Here is a 6,371-nt window from a genome sequence, read left to right as displayed (position 1 = left end):
AAAGACCTGACATATAAGGGAAACCATTTTAGAATGACTGTACATAAACTCTGTTTAAATCTAAAGCCTGATTTATGGCCCATCACATATGCATAGTATATCTGCTTTATGAATGAGTAGCCTGAAGGAAAACCATCTCATCCTTGAAATATCAACCAATACATTTTTTTTTTTGAAACAGAGAGAGAGAGGTGGAGGAGTGGAAGAGGGACAAAGGAAGAGGGAGAGAAAATCTCAGGTTGGTTCCATGCCCAGTGCAGAGCCTTATGTGAGGCTCAATCTCACAACCCTGAGGTCATGACCTGAGCCAAAATCAAGAGTTGGAGACATAACCAAATGAACAACCCAGTCGACCCTCAATCAATAATTTTACTCCCTATATTCCTTGATTTTAAAATTCATGATTCTTTCCTATATGCTAATTTATAATCTCCTAAGTTTTTATAAGATGTAAAAAAGTATATGACCCTGTAAAAACTGTTCATTATCTGGAGCACTTTTTTCTCTGTGAAAATTGTGCTTCTGGGACAATTTGTCATTGGGCTTGAATAAAATTCTATTTTCTCTTTGTATTAGAGTTCTCTCTCTGGTAAAATAGTATTGACAACAGAACAAAAGGGTACATACACAACTTTAAAAAGCCCTTAGCATCAAAGAATCTTTCTGATCCACACTAGAAAACAGATTAAATGCCATTTTAGTTTTTTTTTAAGATTACATATAAAATTGGTATTCAACTGAGAATTCATTAAAAACATTGAGACATGTATTCTCAGTCCCTTATTATAATACATAAAGTAAGAAAGAGAACCAAGGGCTAAAATTCCTATTCCTGCATTGTGAAGAATTTCTAAGCTTGGATTCTCAATGATCTGGTTTAATATGTAGTTTTGCTCCAGGAGAAGTTCATGCCTTAAAATCAGCAAGTGATTACCTGGAACCATAATTACATATGTGGACCTTCTGCTTGCTATTCTGCCATTGTTGAAGGCTGGCAACATCTGTAGACTATGAAGCAAAGCCTAATTTATGGACACTGTTGTCTTCTGGACCATGTTAGGAAGAAAAGAAGATAGTCTTCGTCTGGACAATTTGAGAATGAGAATGAAGTTCTTTATTCTGATAACTCTTGTTCAAACAGTTTTCTGTGTTTAATTGAAACTCCCTTCCATTGCAATAATAACGAAACTACCCTATATGTGATGATGGCTTTGTGATTCCCAAAGTGAGGCATTTTGATTTTTTCAACATGCTTATTGTCAGTATTTTCCCTCATGTTGAGAAACTAAAGACTGTGGGAATCTGAATAAAGCTGTAGACTTTGTTTGCAAGTAAGCTGATGAATGGGGATATGTTGTGAAAACAGCAAGGCACTGGATCAGCTATTGTTGTGTAACTTGGAAAGAAGTCTTTCTATATCCTAGGGAAAGATTGATGCTGAAGGAAATAGCCTATCTGGATGCCCAAGGCGGGTACTGTGGGAAAAGTGTAGATATTAGCTCAATGTCAGTTTCTTGACATGGTAGATGCTAATTTCTAAAGAAAGTACATAGTATTTAAATTTATGTAAATAGGTTTGTGCTAATAAGAGTAATTGAAATGTAATGAAATTTGTAATTTAGAAGAGAATCTAAATATCCTTTTGTTATGAGATCTTAACTAAGAATAAAGTTTCCATTACTTTGATATTTTTTGTGATGATCTTCAAATATACCTGGGAGAGAGACACAGATCCAGCTGGCCCCAAACACATTTAATCTAGAGGTTTTCCCACTCAAAACATTAATCTCAAAGTAGTGTAAAGACTTCATTAAGATTTGGGGAACTGTGAATATCATTTATGCAGCTTGAGACAAGAGACCATAAAGAAATTGTACCTGCAAAGTCGAACTCAAGTGGGAAAATATAGTATAAAAAACAATCCCTTGTCTAGGGTGGAGTAGAGATGGTGGAGCCGGAGGACTCTAGACTCATGTCATCCCTAAAACACAACTAGATAGCTATCAAGTCATCCTATATACACCAGAAATCAACCTGAAACCTGACAATATAAACGCCATGACCAAAGGGAGAAAAGAAGCCACATTGAAGAAGGTAGGAAGTACATAGATGTGCGTTGGAAGAGAAATGGATCATGGGTACTGTGGAGAGGAGGGAGCTGAAACAGAAAGAAATAGAAAACATGAACAAATCAATAACCAGCAAATAAATTGAATCTGAGATAAAAAGTCTCTGACAAAATGTAAAATCTGACAAATGAAATTCAAGGGCCAGTCTTCACAGGTGAATTCTATCAAGTATATAAAGAAGAATTAATACCTAGTCTTCTCAAACTAGTCCAAAAAATTAAAAAAATAACCTCCAAATTAATTCTATGAGGCCAGTATTACACTGATTCCAACCAGACAAAGATTCCACTAAAAAGAAAACTACAGGTCAATATCCCTGATGAGCATGAATAAAAAAATGCTCAATAAAATACTAGCAAATTGAATTCAACATGATCAGGTGGGATTTACTCCGTGGCTTGCCTTCAGTATTCACAAGTCAAACAACATGGTACACCACATTAATAAAGGGAAAGAGTTGAGATGTCCTTCAATAGATGAATGGATAAAGAACGTATGATCCATATACACAATGGAATATTACTCAGCCATCAGAAAGGATGAATACCCAACTTTTTCATCAACATGGATGGGACTGGAGGAGATTATGCTGAGTGAAATAAGTCAAGTGGAGACAGGCAATTATCATATGGTTTCACTTACTTGTAGAACATAAGGAATAGCATGGAGGACATTAGGAGAAGGAAAGGAAAATTGACTTGGGGGAAATCAGAGGGGGAAATGAAGCATGAGAGACTGTGGACTCTGAGAAACAAACTGAGGGTTTTATGGTGGTGGGGGATGGGTGATCCTGGTGGTAGGTATTAAGGAGGGCACATATTGCATGGAGCACTGGATGTTATATGTAAACAATGAATCTTGGAACATTACATCAAAAACTAATGATGTACTGTATGGAAACTAACATAACATAATTAAAAAAAAAGAAATAGCTGACAAAGCAAAACAAAACAAAAGAAAGAAAGAATAAGAGCCATGTGATCCTCTCAATAGATGAAGAAAAAGCATCTGTCACAGCCCACGTCCATTCGTGATAAAAACCCTCAGCAAAGTAAGGTTAGAAGTAACACACCTCAGGACAATAAAGGGCTCAATGAAAAATTCACACCAAATAATTTTCTTAATGGAGGAAAACTGAAAATTTTCATCTGTGATCAAGAACAATAGAGGAGTGTCCACTCTCACGACTGTTATTTAACATAGTACTGAAAGTCCTAGCCATAGAAATAAGACAACAACAACAAAAAAGTAAATAAAAGGCATCCAAATTGGCAAGGAAGAAAGTAAACTTCCACTATTTGCAGATGACATGCTTCTCTACAGAATCATGAGAACCTGAAAGACTCTACCAAAAAAAATTGCTTGAACTGATACATGAAATCAGGAAAGTCTCAGGATACAAAATCAGCATAAGTGTGTTGCATTTCTATACACCAATTATGAAGCAACAGAAAGGGAAATCAAGGAATCTATCCAATTCACAATTGCACCAAAAACCATAAGATACCTAGGAATAAACCTAAATAGCTAGGTAAGAGAACTGTACTCTGAAAACCATAAAACACTGATGAAAGAAATTGAAGATGATATGAAGAAAAGGAAAAACATCCCATGAAAATGGACTAGAAGAAAAATATAGTAAAAATGTCTATATTACCCAAAGCAATCTACACATTTATTGCAACCCCCATCAAAATACCACCAGCATTCTTCAGAGAGCTAGAACAAATCATAAAATTTGTATGGAACCACCAGATACTCTGAAAGCAACCTGAGAAAAGAAAAACAAAGCTGGAGGCATCATGATTCTAGGTGTCAACATATATTACAAAGCTGTGGTGAAGAGTATGGTACTGGCACGAATATAGAAAATAGGTCAATAGAACAGAATGGAAAACCCAGAAATGGGCACACAATTATAGGGTAAATTCATCTTTGACAAATCAGGAAAGACCATCCAATGGAAAAAAGACAGTCTTTTCAAAAAATGGTGCTGGGAAAAGTAGATAGCAACATGCAAAAGAATGAAACAGGACCACTTTCTTATACCATATACAAAAATGAATTCAAAATGGATAAAAGACCTAAATGTAGGACAGGAAACCATTAAAATCCTAGAGAACACAGGCAGTAATCTCTTTGACATTGGCCGATTCAACTTTTTACTAGATGTGTCTCCTGAGGCGAGGGTAATACAAGCAAAAAATAAACTATCAGGACTTTATAAAAAAAAAAAAAACAAAGAACAAAAAAACAAAACAAAACTTCTGCACAGTGAGGGAAACAATGAACAAAACTAAAAGGCAACCTTCAGGAGGGGAGACAAGATGATGGGGAACTAGGAGGAGGCACCATTTCAACCTGTACCATAAAGTGAGCTGATTACCTACCAAAGAACTGTGATCACCCATGAAATCAGCCTGAATTATATTAGAAGTGTATAATTAGAATTATACACTTCTGGATCTCCACGGGGGCAGAAGACATGAGTGGGCAGGTAAAGAGAAGTGGGAACATCGGACTGATATCAGAAGATAAACAAAAGGGGGAGGGAGCCACCAGACACAACCCATTAGAAAGTAATACCCCAATACGAGAGTGCCCTGTGACTGTGAACCAGCATTAACTTGGAGTCTGGTTGAAATCACTCAAAAAGAGCAAAGGATCATGGGGAGAAATTGTGGGAATCAGGGCAGTTGAGGACAGGCGCTTAAGTCCCCGGACCCAGGACAGCCACCCCTGGCGCTGAGCGAGAGAGAGTGTGGTGAAGAAATCAGGTCTCGGTCCCTGAGCCGTGAGCAAGCCTGAGAGTGCCTGGGTGGCAGCCCCCATGAGGGGCTGGGAGCCTCACCAGCAGGCAGAACCACAGCCTTGTGCACTCCCCATGCGTGCGCCGTGCTATCAGAGTCTAAGTCGTGCCCCACACCCTCCCCTGAGAGAGGTGCGTGCAGGCCCGGCCCGGTGCTCTCAGACCCAGAAAGTTGGAGCACTCCCAGCCCGGGCCAGTGAGAAAAATCTCAGTGTGCTCTATCGCTGCTTGGGACCTCTCTGGCAGCCTGGAGCTGCCCAGACTGCTGCCGCTGTCGTGGTTTTGGGTCCAAGCAGGAGTTCCTGTGTCTCCAGGGACCGTGACTGGGAACGTGCTCTGCCAGCGACCAAGGGGGAATTTCTGTGCTCTGGAGCACCCAGAGGGGAACAGACTGAGGTTTCTCTCTGAGAGGGAGGTCTGGGTGCAGTTTGCTTTCCTCTAAACCTCCAAAAACCACCAAAAGCTGTCAAGGCAAGAGAAAACAACAAACAAACAAACAAAAAACCCTCCAGAGAACAAAAGCCTGAAAAACCTGTTTCCTCAAACCCACCCCCTTGAGGGGGCGGGAAGGACTTAACTCAGGGAACACTGCCTGAAAACCCACATGGCAGGCCACTCCCCCAGAAAGCCAACCAGGAAAGAAAAAAAAAAAGAAAAAAAGACAACAAGAGAACAACCACTACTACTTCATAGATACAACTTTTATTTTTAACTCTTTCCCACAATTCTGGTTCTTTTTTTTATATATATAGAGATAATTTTTTAACCTACTTACCATCACAGTGAGATGTCCAGTACATCAAATTCCATAATAACCTTTAACCTGAACTTTTTGATACATATACCTATGTTTTTCTTTTGCTTTTCTATTTTTATATTTTTTTAAATTTTATTTTATTTTAGTTTGTTTATTTCTTTTCTAATATTTATTTTTTAATAATCACATAGAGTTAACTTCAAGGTAATCCCCTTTCCCCAATCAATGCTACCCCTATAGGTAAACCAATTTTTAACCCCCTTTTATCTTAGGAAAGTTGAGTCCTTTAACAAAGATATCAAGATACATCCAGGAACAATCAAAATAACCTTCCTCGCCCACACAGAATATTTATAACCACTCACCCATCTTTTTCTTCCACCAGTGTTTCTGTGTATTTGTGTTTGTCCTGGTAGTACATAATTCTTATACTTGGGGTTCTTTTTGACAAGGTTCTTTTTTTTTCTTTTGCTTTTATATTTATATATTTTTTCTCTTGTCATCTACTTTTATCAGTCTTTTTGTTTGTCTGTTTTTGTTTGTATATTTCATAAATCTTAACTTGGGGCCCATTTGGGCTGAGCCTTCTCTTTTATTTTATCTTTCTTTTTTTCCTGTCTCTCTCTCTCTCTCTTTATTATTTTTTTCGCTCTTTCTTTTTTCTCTTGTTTGGGAG

This window comes from Enhydra lutris, unplaced genomic scaffold, assembly GCF_002288905.1.
Source record: "Enhydra lutris kenyoni isolate GAN:26980312 unplaced genomic scaffold, ASM228890v2 scaffoldscaffold100, whole genome shotgun sequence".
Classification (NCBI taxonomy): domain Eukaryota; kingdom Metazoa; phylum Chordata; class Mammalia; order Carnivora; family Mustelidae; genus Enhydra; species Enhydra lutris.
The sequence above is the reverse complement of the archived record's forward strand: the minus strand, read 5'-3'. Positions refer to the sequence as shown.